The sequence below is a fragment of the Ambystoma mexicanum genome, chromosome 2p (genome assembly GCF_040938575.1).
Source record: "Ambystoma mexicanum isolate Mex_15411 chromosome 2p, UKY_AmexF1_1, whole genome shotgun sequence".
Taxonomy (NCBI): domain Eukaryota; kingdom Metazoa; phylum Chordata; class Amphibia; order Caudata; family Ambystomatidae; genus Ambystoma; species Ambystoma mexicanum.
Genome location: NC_090923.1, coordinates 617,262,949 through 617,278,245, shown reverse-complemented (window position 1 = coordinate 617,278,245; position 15,297 = coordinate 617,262,949). Strand labels below are relative to the sequence as shown.

The 15,297-nt window shown below is 41.0% G+C and overlaps 1 protein-coding gene across 1 annotated transcript in view; it reads left to right on the top strand.

Annotated features, from left to right (window-relative positions):
* Positions 1–15,297, top strand: part of CAMKV (CaM kinase like vesicle associated) — a 753,994-nt gene that overhangs the window by 43,447 nt on the left and 695,250 nt on the right. The gene's annotated exons all lie outside the window — the stretch shown is intronic.

Sequence of the window (15,297 nt, the reverse complement as noted above, 5' to 3'; positions counted from 1 at the left end):
GCATCCCTGCTTCACCGCTCTGATTTGTTTAATCGCCCTGGTGATCGATCCACCTCCATCAAGCCTCAGCTGAACAGAAGTATTCTGGTGCAGGAGTTGTAGGTAATGGAGCAATCCTTCAGGGCATGCCATTCCTCTCAGCTTGATCCACAATTTTTCTCTATTAACTGTGTCAAAAGCAGCCTTAAAATCAATATATAAGGCATACAAAAGAGGGTTATTGGCTGACAGGGCTTTATCTCTGAGACTATTCATAATTAATAGATTATGCGTAGTCGAGTATCCCATTCTAAATCCGCCTTGAAAGCGGTCCAGGATACCTGAATTTTCTGCCCAAGTCTGCAATCTCTGTAAGAGTAAAGATGCGAATAATTTACCTGAACAATCTAGCATCGAGAGCAGACTGTAGTTTCCCAGATCGGATCTATTTCATTTTTTAAATATGGTACTAGAATTGCTTTTTGCCAGGTCTCCGGTATTCTCCCCTCTTGTAGCACTTTTTCGAAGAGTATTTTTAAGTGGTTTGCCCAGAATACTGGGTTTTTCTTCATAAGGAGATTAGAAAGCCCATTCGGACCAGGTGCCTTTGAGGCTTTGAGTTTAGAGATCTTATCTATGAGCTCTTCTAAATTCACCTGAAAGGGCATAGGAGCTTGTATAGGTATGCCAGCTGTTTCGAGATTAGCAACCCTAGTCCCATTACGTTTCTCAAGGAAATTCACCCATTCCTCTGCATCAATCGGGTTTGTTTGCGGAGTTACCCTACTACCCCTCGTGTCCCCCAGAAGTGCCCAAATATTACGGGAATTTCTTGAGCAAATAATCCTCACAGTCTTTTGCCAACATGCCAGTTTTTTCGCCCTTTTCCATTGTTTCAACCATGATCTATACCTGTTTTTTATCTCTTTAGTCCTAGCATGAATAGTAATAATGGATTTTGTGGTAGCTCTGATTTTACGTATCTCCCTTCTAAGTATGCGTTTAGCATCTCTTATTATCTTATCATAGGTCTCAGTCACACCCTGTTCTCTAATAACCAATAATGATTGTTTGGTTCTGTATTTATCAGTAAAGTTATAGATCCACCCTTCCAAATCCTCCATAGATAATTTAACAAACATATTATGATGATTATTATCCCAATCACCACAATCCCGGCAAGCTCTAGAAATGTTTTTCTCTGACCATATTATTCGAGCGTGATTGACAAAAAGACTTCCCGTCATCATTTGAGGGGGTGATTCAATATAACTATTCAGGGTTAGACTGAGACCGTTATGATCACTCCAATCATTCCCAACCACTCTCATATCATTAACCAGCGATGCCACCTTTGCACTAGTAAAACAATAGTCCAGGGTATGATGCGCCACACCCGCTCCCCATGTGAAGTGACCCGGACGGTCACTCATAGTTCTTCCATTTAGACATTCCAAATCCCAACTCTTCATGAAACATAGCCACTTCTTTCCTTACTCATCACTGTTGTTATGCTGCATAAGAGGGTACGGGTATAGAAATGTATTATTGGTCGTACCTCCTTCTCCCTTGATAAGACAATTAAAATCACCTGCAATGACAATGAGATTGCTTTTACATTCACTCTTCCAATAACTCAGCAAATCATGCAACCTATCTTGAATTTGGTCACTCACAGAAGCATCATGGGGGTTATAAAGGTTAATCAGCAATAACTTAACCTATTGGTCGTTAATTATTATGACCACCTCCACCGCAATAATGTTATCCTCTAGTTCGGTGGGTATTTCTCTTGATGTTATAGTCTTGGCTACCCCAATCATTAGTCCACCAAATGGTCTTCCCATTTGCCCTTTTTTGGCAGGAGTGTGGTATAGTTTAAAGCCATCTATCATAATCGGAGCCATCAGCCAGGTTTCTTGTAACATAAAAAAAAGAATAGTTCATAATAAAAGGTAGTGACCCATTGGTTGCAGTAACATTTTTAAAACCCCTAGTGTTCCAGGACAACAATGAGCAAGTTCATGGTTTGTTTATAGCCATGGGCAGACCCTCTGCTAGCCACTTAAGTATGTTCTGAATGTCACTCATTTGTACTTGCTTACCGGTAATTAGGGGGAGTTTGATTTTATCATTAATTTTAGTAGATTTAGATTTATCCTTCATCAACAGATCTTCATCGTTAGGATTAACATCCACCCCCAGCCCCACCTGCGCCAGGTTGCCTCTATATTTACGAATCAGCTGTGCGGAAGCCAAAACCGTACAATGCAGCGCCGTTACCTTTGGATTGGTGCTACACAATGGTTCCACAAATGAGAAATCCTCTGACCTAATGACTCTTAATTGAGGTATTAAGTGCAGTTTTTCAAGCATAGCCTCTCGTGGTAACCCCTTGCCGCCACATTTCTGATTCAAGTTCTTCACAATGCAGATCCTGTTTTCTTCTTTAATTTCATCTCTGGCTGGGATTGGACATACCTTCTCCGAGTTCGTGCTTTCATAAGTACTGTTTAGACTATTCCTTTGCAGGGTGGAAAATTGGTTATCCATAGCAATAGGACTATCGATAAGAATAGAGTCCTGGCTATCATTACTCATTGCTGATATTTCTTTGGACTTCTCCGGCAATATCCAGCTCGTGAGTGTTCCTGGGCCCTTACCTTGGAGTTTCTTTCTTTTCAGATACCTTTTTTTTGCCTTTTTAGATTTCTGCTGGGGATTCGCTGTATTGGGAAGTGGTGAGGCCACCTCCACTGGAACATTTCTTAGAGCCGCTCTCTTAGCGATTCTGCGCTGTTTTTTGGTCAAGTGGGTATGATCTTCTTTTATAGGGGGCTCTCCCCCCTCTGTATTAGTTGGAATTATCAATATATCAGGCTCCTTAATTCCTTCAGACTCCTCTTCGTGGGATGAACCTGGACCAGGTAAATTCAGCTGCAATACTGTATTTACATGTATTCTCCCACATAGTTTTAGGAGGATTTTTAACGCAAATTGCTAGGAAGATAAAGACGCCTGCAGATCGGCAATCACAGCAGAGTTCAGCAGCGATAATTCATTAGATCGATCAGCATCGTGTTTCCCAGGCTGATCAATATCAATCAAAAGATTAGGTGATTCAGACAATCGACCCGAGCAGAGAGACCCCAAGGTGGTATTTTCTGGCTGCAATACCTGAGCCTCAATTGTCATACTTGCAGCCCTCGGAGTGGGCCCCTTCTTAAAGTTCCCCAGCACATCAGTGTTTGTGGGGGTGGCCATTGATTTCTGTATGGACAGACACAAGTCTAGTAATGAATTATTATCTATGTCATCAAAATTCGTCAGATCCAGGGGACGACTACCATTGTGGATTAGAGGGTGTGTCTCCTCAGTATGTTCTGTGGGGTGTACTTGTGGGATTTTTTCGAATAATGCCGGAATGGTGCCTCTAGCCTTGGCTGGGGAGTTCAAATTGTCCCCTCCAGGCACATTATTAACAGACAACTTTGGATTATTTGTCTTACCTTTCCTCAGATTGTAAGACATTTTAGCACTGCTCACTTTTGGTGGCATAATAACTCAGAGAGAGTGGGCTCTAGAGTTAGCTAGTGGGATCAAAGGAGATTTTACTCCCCCGCAGTCTCCCCTAGCTTGTGCGTATATTAAGATGTAATAACAGCACAACCCGCTAGACCCACCTCAGCGGCTGTGATGCAGGACTTCTTATAAGCTACTGATAATGCCCCACTTTAGGCTATAAGCATTTGAGGGTAGGTAGCCCCCGCCAGTACCTCCGCACCAGCACTGTCAACCCTCCACGCTCCGTGCCAGCATTCAAACTCACCCGAAGATTTATATATCAGGCAGGGTCGAGGGGGCAGGTATCTCCGTAAAGATGCACTCTACCTCCGTAAATAGAATGGAATCCCGTTACTGGCAGGGACAATCAAGAGGCCGCGGTGGCAGCGGGAAGCTGGTGGCTGCGAGGCCAGTGTCGGCAGGGAGCAGGTAGCGGAAGTGGGAGGTCGATGTCAAGCGCTGGCGCTGACTCGCTTCGCTTCTTGCGTCCTTCAGACGCTGCTCGTAGTACCTCTGCTCTCTCTCACCACACACCACGCAGTAGAGGAAAGGACCTCACGGTTCTCACGGACTCGCATGTCAAGCCGCACCACGTTCAAAGCTCACAATCCCGTATACAGAGCTGAGAACTGGCAGCTTCCGACGTATATGCAATCCTTTCCAAAGCTTGTTCAATTCATAACCTAACTGATTATTTTCATGCAAATAAATGATTGCTCTATTTCAAAGCTGCTATTTACCCTATGTATATGTATCACATGATGTGATTGGACCCTAAGGAAAGCAGTGTGAGTACAATGTATACACATATGACCATATACAGGGATACTAGAGCCATAAAAAAAACAAGAGGACTATCAGAAAGTGCTGATAACTCTATTGATTATCTTTATGCACAAAAATGATTGCTGTCTTTCACGTTTGTGTCTTCCCCTATGTATATGTTTCATATGATGTAACTGGACTCTAAGGGAATTACTATAAGAACCTACTTGAAGGATACGTCTACAAATAAAATAAAATGTTTAGTTTCTGACTATTACTGAAGAAAACCATGTCCCCTAGATATGTCAGTAAAGGAGTGAGCCAGACATGTGATGTCATCAGTGATGTCATCAATGACACTTGCGATGTCATCTTTGATGTCGTGGGTGTTAGTCTTAGCAGTGCACAGTGGTAGCGCGAGTTATGGTTGCTTAGCTTACCATAACTGTCGAATTTCAGGGGTTTTTCGGTTTTACTTGGAACCATAACGTCCCTTTAACAAAGTTTTTTCACTGAATTTCATAGGTTTTTACTAGCGCAACTTAGCCATAATGTCCCTTTAACAAAGTTTTTTCACTGAATATATATTTATATATATATTTGGTTGGCATTAGTGATGTGGATATGAATAGTGACAATGTGATTTAAACATATGTCATGAAGTAATTGAGGTCTGCATTAGGCGGATTGATTATACTATGAAAGTGTATTAACTATTTTGAAGTTGTGCAGGTCTATAATGGTTATAGGTCAAAGTATCGACTCAAAAGGGTCGAATGACAAAAGGGTTGAGTCAATTCGACCGAAAAAAAGGATCAAATTATTTTCTTTGGTGTAAAAACACCTTTTTTTAGCTAAAATATAGCAACAAAAAATATATACATTTAAAAAAAAAATCGATCCTTTTGTTTTCAGTCGAATGCACTCTCACCTTTGGCATTCGATCCTTTTGATTTAGGTACTTTAACTGGACACCGTCTATAATTATTAACGTCATGCTCTTTGGATTGTGAGCACTGCCATGGACATTTAGGCACTATGGATTTATAGGCAGTGTTGTTCATTTAGTTAGGACATTTTATGCACACTTGTAATGATTGATAGTTGTTATGACTTGATTTGGTGTTATAAATAAGCTGTAAATCAGCAAACAATATGAGATGCATTTATGAGATAGTCTGATGTATGTTACAAGGAATGTTCAAGAGTGTGAATGAAGTAAGAAGTGATATTATATAGTGTAGCAGTGCAATGCGTGGTTTCAGAATCAATTGGATGGATGTAAGCACACATCTATTTTTGGTGCCACGTAATGAAAGTGTGTACGTTTGTGCACGATTATTTTGATGAACATTGGTGCCCACTTATTTCCATAGTGTGGTATTATGTTACTGATAGTTTGTCTGAACAATGCATACGTGCGTGCACGATTATTTTGATGCATTACGAGTCATTGAATGCGGCGTGTAATAGGGAATGATGCACGTTATGGACTTTAAGACGTATGGTTAGGTGAATGTATGTTTATTATGCACCATTTTAGGATTTTATATTTTTCTAAGCTGAATGGGTGTTGTAAATGAGTTATTGAATGAAGTACGTAAGTTTGGGATATTTGTGGAATTAAATGAATTTTCTGTATATGATATAGGTTATTTTAGGAATATGTAATTATTATGTATGTGATGTGTAATGTATGACTGGATGCAATTTTTTTATGTCCAGATGAATATTAGTTACAGGGTTTTGTTTGTGTTGACCGGATGGTGTTGACCGGATGGATATTAGACTGTGATGCCTAGATGAATTTTTGACTGCTCAAAATAATATTAAATGCTGGTTGATTTTGGGTTGCCCGGATGGATTTCAGTTTGTGATTTCCAGTTGAATATAGAATACCCATATCCCCATTATTTGTGATGCCTGGATGGATTTGATTGTGAAACCCTTATGAATATTGGATGCCCATATGAATATTTGTATAACCAGTGAATAATTCTGATGCCTGAGGAAGTATAATTTTACCAAGATATTATGAGTAGTGGCAATATTGATGATATTACTATATTATATTAATTGGTGGATGGTCGTAAGTTTAACAGTGACACTGCATCGTTCAGGGGTCATGTTGTATATGATTCTGCGTGTGGGCAGATGTGAAACATTATTGGAATATATGATATAGGTTACATGTTACTGTACTGCATCGTTCAGTTGTCAGGTTGTAAGAGGATTCAATCCAACACTACAGCTAAGTCAATGCCTAGTCTGGGATACTGAATGGAAACCCTTATTGATATATCTTTATGTCCAGTTCATGAGTTCTGGATGTCTACCCCTATATAACACCCCTCTCTTAGAATCCCCCTGACCCCACTGAGCCAAGAAGTAGTTCTGTTCTGCAAGTTTGAAAGGTTTATTTGAGAAATAAAACAAAATATAGATACCACGCTTTTATAATAAATTAATAATCGATATCGCCCTTATAAATATAATGTTAATCAACAATGGGTAATCTGACACTAGCACACTTCTTTATAATCAATGAGGAGTTAGTATAGGATGGATAAAGTAGCAAAAATACTTTTATGATTTCAAGGGAAAAGCAATGAGGAATGAAATGCAGTACAGAAATACTTCATATGATTTTAGCAAAAGATAAGATAATCACTTTTTCTCTGGCAATTCACCCCCCTCCCCTATGCAATGTAAGAAATGGAAGGAGATGGAAAGAGGAGCACACAGTTTTCAGGAATGCAATCAAATACAATACGAAATTCAATTCCCACCCCAGCAAGCTTAGAGAAAACAGGTATGAGTTTTAAAACACAGGTCCAAGTGCTTTGAATGTGGTGGCAGTGAATTGAGAAATGTGCTAAACATGCTTTTAATTCCCTTTAGGAGGTTCAGGGTGAGTGAGAGATACTTGGGATGAGCTCAGGCTCACTTTAGCAATGATTCAGGGATGGTTATTAAGAGACAAACAAATTTTTAGCAAAGGAAAGCAAATGCTGCTATCTTTTTACAGGTAAAGAAATCAGGCCAAATCGCAAATCAAGGCAAAATTCGCGAGTGCGTGAATCGCGATTACGGCAAAAGTATAAGGAGAAGCAAGTCGGTTTTAGGTTCGTTGGAAAGCTTAGATTCTAAGCTTTCAGATGAAAGTTAAATTTCGTTCCTAGCCCGGTTCCAGAGATACGGACGATTAAATAAAGGTAGATTTTCGGATTTAAAGTAAAACTCAAAATGACAGTGACACTTGCAGCTGCAGAATTGACAGGTGACAGTTGTGCAGCTTTAAAAATGACAGATGATACGATTTCTAGGAGGCATTTCCACTTAGGTTAAAATTGTTTGGATTAGATTATTTTAACTAAGAGATTGGTTCTGCACAGTTCTGCTAGGTACTCACAATATAATTTTGAAATAGGCCTCGCCACGGATCTGGTCAGGTTTTGGACTGGACTCCGGTTCTGGTCTCGGCACTTCGCAGTGATCTGGGTCAGCTCTCTGGTTCTGCTCACAGTGGTCTGGGTCACTCTGGATCTCTGGTCTGGTCTCTTGGCAATTGTTCTTGGCAAAAGAATTCAAACAGCTCGCCCGGCTGTGGAAGAGTTTGCAAATGATTTTAAGGTTGCTGAGGCCTGCTGAGAAGAGTTCTCAGTTTGTGGGTTTAGGCCCTTGCTTTAAGTTCTGAAGTAAAGTTCTGGTCTTTGGAGATTGATGGATTTGAAGTCTGGATCTCTGGATGTGAAGTCGTCGGTCAGCATGCTCCGCAGCAAATGGAATTGAATGTCTCTACTTGTCCCAGCAGTCTCTTTTTATGTGTTTTGAAAATGGGTGTGTGCCTGGGCCTAGCTAAGCCTGCCCCTCTCTACTTGTCATTGGCCCAATTCTCCCCTCTCCCATGATTGGGGGAAGGAAATGGATTGTCAGCATGATGAAGTCTGTTTATGGGTCAGAGGATCCTCCCCTGGTCAGTTTGCCCACAAATCTATATTTGATTCAAATACATCCTTCCCAGATATACAATTTGTTGAAATTACATGTGCACATTATATATTCCTTATGGTCCATGCTTGTCCGCCTCTGATCTTCCTGGGGGCTTGTATTCAAAAATGACAACATTTTGTGCTTTTTAACTGGTTTTGCAATATCGGACATTTACCCAAAATTACACACATGTGCGCAAGGAGTATGGACATTAATTGATAAAGTGTCCGATTTTTAACATGCAGATATTTGGAGTGAGACCCTATTTTCCGCTAGCAACCCCCCAGAATACACCACAGGGTCCTAACGCCTCTCAAAATGTTCACAGAAAAATCACAAAAATAATGATATTACTTATATAATTCTGACAAGTCCGCACTATGAGTTATCTATCTTTTTAAAATTATGCCCTGGTCAAAAAGGGGTGAGGCTTCCCACATCACAGGGTGGAATAACTGGTTTATCCACTTCCCCCAAGCTCAGCTGCTAGCAGAGGCACTGCCCCTCCCAGTTTCCCCTAAGTGGAAGCCACTTTACGGCCCCCCAATATAACATTTGCCTGAGTCCAGGACAGGCCTTTGTTCAACTCCCTGTAGTCCCCAGCTGCTCCACCCCTAATCTAATCAGAGAGGTGACAACTCCTTTTGGCAAGGGGAGTGGCTGAGCAGGTTTCAAGTCCTGTCGGGGGTAGTTGTCAGGCAGAATCCAGTTTCATTAAGCCAGGTTTCATCTAAATGTAACTTTTTGTTCCCAGTTTTCTACATTCAAATCAAACTACAATTTTTACATATACATTAAATAATTACTTCCTTCAAGTCATTTCAGAATATATTTTTACATTGTATCCACCTCTTAGCAAGTCTTTCCTTGGTCTGGTTTTGATTCATTTGTTCAGTTTTACACAAGTCTGGTGGTTTTAAAATGCCGGCTTTCTGATAGTGGTGAGTACTGGTAATGCAACCATGTTTGGGATTAAGAAAATGAATTCCCCACAGTTCTGAGTTGCTTTTTTGGCAATCAGCATTGACATTCCCAATGGTTTCAGGCTACTGTGTGTGTAGCCCACTGGTGGTTTTAGGCAGTGCCCTCCTGTGCTCACAACATAGGCAAAAATGGGTGGCAGCCTATTCTTCATGTTTTCCCTGTGCACTCTCCGGGGAGTTCTGGCCATCATGATGTTTTCCATGCCAGTACTGCACAGTTTAATTGTAGGGCTTGGATGTATGGGTAAAAACATCCCACAAGGTGGTAAATGAGTCTGCATTAAGTGGATATAAATGGTAGTGAATCTGCATCGTTCAGGGTTCATGATGTATATAATTCTGCATGTGGGCAGATGTGAAGTATTATTGGAATATATGTTATAGGTTCAATGTTACTGTCACTGCATCGTTCAGTTGTCAGGTGATATATGAATCTGCGTTTGGGCAGATGTGGAATATGACTGATTATATATAATGAGTAGTGACGGTGCATGTTTGGCATAAACTGCGCTAGTGTCATGAAGATTTTAAACGTGCCCTATGCAATATTTATAAATGATGAATAATTGCCCATATGTTTTGACCGTATGCAGAATATGTTATTGCACTGTGGTTTGGGCGTATATGGAGCATGTTATGAATGCTATGAACGCAGGAATTGCGTATTATTAATTATATTTTTTCCTAACCGGTACATGTTGGCCATTATTTTCTTGAAAGTTTGAATGCTTTCTTATTTTGACTGCATTCATGTATGAAAGATCTTGTACACTTGGACTCAGATCAGACTTAGATCAGTCTCTGTCACAGTGGTTCCTTTTTACGCACTGTTTTCTTTCCCAGTTGCGTCGTTTACATGTAATGTTGTCTTGTTTGTATCTTTTCTATTTTTCCCACATTTACATGTTTTCTTTGAGGCAGTGGGAGTGTGTGTTTGATTGTACAAATGGAGGATGCAAATGATGGGTGTTTCTTTGGAGAGAATGGTGGTGTGATTAGTTTTAGTTGTGATGTGGTCGGGTGTATTGAGTTATAGATGATGGTTTCTGGATGTTAGTTAATGTGTTTTCTGATGGGTGCCCAAGTACGCGAATGTGTTGTGGGTGTGGCAGACCCCAGTCTTCATGTGGCAGATGAGGAGGAAGGGGTTAAGATTTGATAGATGCATTGTATGTGAGATACGTGAATGTAGTATACACTTGGAAAGTTGTGAATGTGGTTTAGTTGTTTTATGGTAGATAAGGTTGATACTATGGTTGTTTCAGAGTACCTGTTTGCAGTTTCTGTTGGTGTGTTCCTTTCCGAAGAAGGGGAAATGTGTAGCATCTAGAGCGCAGATAGTAGAATGTGATTATGTCATCCAGAACCTTATGTGTCATCAAGGTTCTGAATCCTACAGTTGTGATCTTCAGGATGGGAGAACTTACTGACTGGATGTGTATTACCTAGCTCCTGTCTCATTCATATAAACTTACCCTGTAACTAGAAATAAAGCTTACTACTTTCATACAAAACCAGCCTCCAGCATCTTAACTGTTTCTTCAGTACTGTGAATACTACAAGATGAGTCATACAGTTGGCCTTTCCATGCTGCTTTACTCTAATAAAAGCTCACTAGTGGAGACTACCTTTGTAATGGTAGTTGTCGACATGCAAACGGCCTCATGAACCGGTCCAGAGCAGTAATGCTGTACAACCCTCTGTGTGCTCAGGTTGCATGAGAGGGGGCGCAGCATCCCTGCTGTCTCCTCCGGCCTCGCAAACTACTGTTCCAAGGATATGTCAACATCATGAACTGCTGGTTTGGCTACGATTGTTCTTCCTCTGGCCATATCATTGAGTTTGGTTAGTAAATAGATTCGTAAAAATTGTCAAAAACGTACCTTGGAATTCCTTAGTTAATGAATTCCCAAGCTCATCCCGGCTTATCTTAGCTTTGAAAGAATCATACAAATGCAGTGAGCGCTTTGCTATATCCCTCAATGCAATGAATTGTGCAGTCAAGTGTGACCTAGATTGCTTTAAAAGGGATTATTAAAACCATTACAGATCACCATGATTTACTCTTTCATGATTGCGTACAGATTTGCCTGACCACCGAGCATATCTGTCTTCAATTTCTAAAATGGCTATTTTTTTAAGGGGTTTGTTTCGAGTCCCATGCAGATTGCATCTTCCTCGGCATCAAACAAAGAAATGTCACATTGTTATTTCCAATTTACCTGAGAATCTTCATGGGAGTCTGCGAAATACATGAGGAATATCTGGAAAGGACTATGCGGCTCTATATTCTATTGGATACTCAGGAGTGGCATAGCGGAGCATCTTGAGATAAATATCAAAGTTCATAGCAGTTACTCAAAGGCTTTTATGCACACCTCTTGAAATGCCATTTTAATTGGAAAATGCATTATGAAAAAAAAAAATCCCTTCAACTACTACATTGGGTCGAGTCCCTTTTAAAATGAAAAAATAAAACAGAACAAAAGGACCTGTTTGTTTTTTTAATTTTCCAGGTAAGTTACATAGGATGTGCTAATTATGGAAACACATCTGTGACGTGATGGATCACACTAGCACTCCTGTTTATTCTGACTTTGCAGATAGGGTGAGGGGGGCATTTTCTTCGACCCCCACCACACTAGTCTCTGAAATATATGGATAAGGTGTACATGCCATTCGTAGACCATAAATCCCAATTCCTTGTTTAAAAAAGACCTAAGTACTCAACGGTGACTTTACAGAAATAAGGCTCAAGGTGAGGGGCATCCAGTGTTGGTATGGCCCTGAAGTGGCATTCTCGGAGGTGTCACACGTGTGGCTAAACGTAAGCCATTACTCTGAATGGTATGGCCACTGATCCAAATGTTTAGTGACCTACACATCTTCACAGGTCACTTTTGGAGATAAAGCAGCCCCTGCGCCAACCCCAAATCTATGTTATAACCACAATGCTCCTACAGTCCACCACCCCATCACTCCCAAAATGCTCCTTTGCCCTCACTCCCACTGTTCTCCATGGCCTCCATTCCCCCCCCCCCCCGTTGCTCTTAGCACCTCAAAATAATTTAAAGTTGCTCAGGAAAAATGTAACAAGCCACACTTCCCAGGCTGTGATCATTATTCAGAGTGAAAGGGGCCTTGCATGTCTGATGAGCAGAGTAGGTAGGGAGCGATGGGCCAGATGTCTGTGCTTCTGTATGCAGTGGAAGTCTGGCACTCTGTCTCCCTGTACCCAGTAAAGCAATGGGGAATGATAAAGGGTCCTGTGGGGGAGGGGGGCAGCAGCCTGCACTCCCTTGCAGAGCCCTAACTATGGACCCATGGATGACCTTCAAATTCTAAGAAGAACTTCCGGAGCAGTCCCTTGCAGAGCCCTAACTATGGACCCATGGATGACCTTCAAATTCTAAGAAGAACTTCCGGAGCAGTTCTAGAAATGTGTATTACCCACAAATCATCCAAAATTCAGGTGATTTGGCAAATCCCTGAATGTTTCCTCCGAGGTTTAGTATTGAGGTGACACAGTAGCCACACTGTCGTAAAATGAAAGGGGCACCAGATTGATAGATGCAGATTATAAGTAGCCTGACCACACCGTCACCAGCCCTGTTCTTCCTTTCTGAATGGTTGGCCAGGGGCTCATTAGGACTTGTCTTTCAAATGTTCACATTCAACAATCCCCATGACCACAGTCCGAATCTGAGAGTCCCCACATTATTATAAGTTTAATGACTTACTGGTGGTAATGGTTGAAGAATTCCAAATGATTGCGAGCGATTTTTCAGAAAAATCAAATGTGATGTCTTGATAATGTCTGTAAAATCTGTGTGCGTGCTTGTATGGAAGCAGATCATGGATTATGTGCTGTATCACATCATACCATGTGAAACAATGCACGGTAGGGTCAGTAATGGGTCTTCTTTGTATTATATAATAAAGAGTTTGAGAAGGAGGGTGTCTAAGATAATCCTTTCACCCCTTTGTTAATCCTCGGCAAATCTGTGTCCATGGAAAAGTGTTCAGAGGGTATTTCCGTTTATATTCATGCAGTGGTTACCCATTGTTGTATGACGCTCTAATACCACATGAGGGAATTCTCTCATTGTTTATAAATGTGCAGGGCCAATAACAACATGCAGTATTTGAAACACAGTTTTTTTGTATTTATTAGCAAATAGACGTATAACTATTACTTAAAATTCTTTAGCAGAGTTGAAAGCTGTGGAGAAAGAACATCAAACTTGATATCAAAGCAGGGAAACTACTTTAGCTTTTTGGCAATGGCGCTAGTCATTAGAACAGCTATGTCATCTCTTGTGAACTTCTCCTCAAACGCTGACCTGGGAACGCTCACTCTAGACCATTCGCCTTGGAATCATACAAGGGGTCTGCAACTTTTGCCGCTCCAGATGTTTCGAACTATAACTCCTATGACATCTGGCTATTGACTAAATTGTTTAGGTATGATGGGAGTTCTAGTCCTAAACATGTGGAGAGCCAAAGGTTGCAAACCCCTGCTCTAGACCCTTTACCTTCGATGTGTACTTTATATCGCTCACTGTAGATCATTCACCTTGGAACCTTTCTTCATCATTATCCATATAGATCCAAAAGGGAAAAGATCACTTGTACTGACCAGATGGGATATGCCATGCATAAGTGGCAAGCTGTTTGTAAATGTTCACATTCTTCTAATCATTATTATTTTGAGCTGCAGGAAATTGTGTGTCTTCTCGACATAATACTGTTAAAGTTTAAATGGTCAATTTAGTATCAGCCAAATATTTTGCCTGGACTGTGTTTTATAAAGGAAGTTGCTTAGACAATTCCACTCCCTGTATAATAATATACTCAATGTGTGATTCTAAAGCTGCACACATATTGGATATAGCAACCTACACTGATGTTGAGATAAAGAACATATTAGAGGACATATTCCCAGGATTCTCCATCAAATGCCTGAGCAGTTTTCTAAGGATGCGTCGTAAGACATTGCAAGTGGTATTTTAAACCAACTAGGTTCCAAAGACATCAGAGTTACTTTGTGTCCATCTCATAAGAGCTCTGTCATCCAGGCGCTGTCTGAAGAGGCCCTATTGGCAATCTTCAGAGACTAAGCAAGGAGGCAGAATTGTGTTTTTTTTTTTTTTATATCACCCTTTCTGGGTGATCCTGGTCCACGAAATCTGTGGCTGCTTTAACATTTTCCTATGTTCTGTCATGCTTGGTTTTGGCAAAATAAACAGAGGATGAGACTTCTCCTAGTTGATTAAAGCCATTAACCCTATAAGAGGAAGGGATTGATCTAGAATACAAGCTTGAATCGAAAAAGACCAGGAGAAAGTCAGAGTGGCAGTATACATAGAGACAGACTTATACATAAAGGCAGAAAAAACAAGTGATCTTGATCTCTGTAACAACATTGGATGGTGTAGTGGGTGGCAACTGGATAGAGGGTGAGAAACCCTTGTCCCATGTACCAATGATTCCATGATGAAGGCCACACAATTCTTTGAAAGATCTTAGGTTTTAAAAGCAACATGTTAATTCATCCGGGACACTATGAATACGGATGCAACCCTCCACTGAACAAGCATACAATGCTTTGAATCAGGGTCCAGATGTTTTGGCTGATGATTCTGTGAGGAATTCGACCATCCGCATGGGAAGAGTGTGCTCGCCTGGGCTTTTTTTGTTTGTTTAAAAGGATGAATGATGGGGCCATTCCCGCGCACATTTTCCACGCTCGCCGCACAGCAGAAAAATAGTCATTTACTCTGGGAGGACACAGTTTACCTGTGCCCCCTCCCTGTCATGTGTAGCTGACAACTGGCAGCCGTGGGTATACCAAAGCATTTGGCCATGGGCAGCCTGATTAGAATTATTTCAAAACCCCATGGATTTGCTTCTCCATTGTCAAACCTTGCTTTGGTGGAGAATACTGAAGAATGTTAATTAGCAGGCCTCAGGGAAGGCCTGGGTACAGGAAGTGACAATGGAGACCAGACGC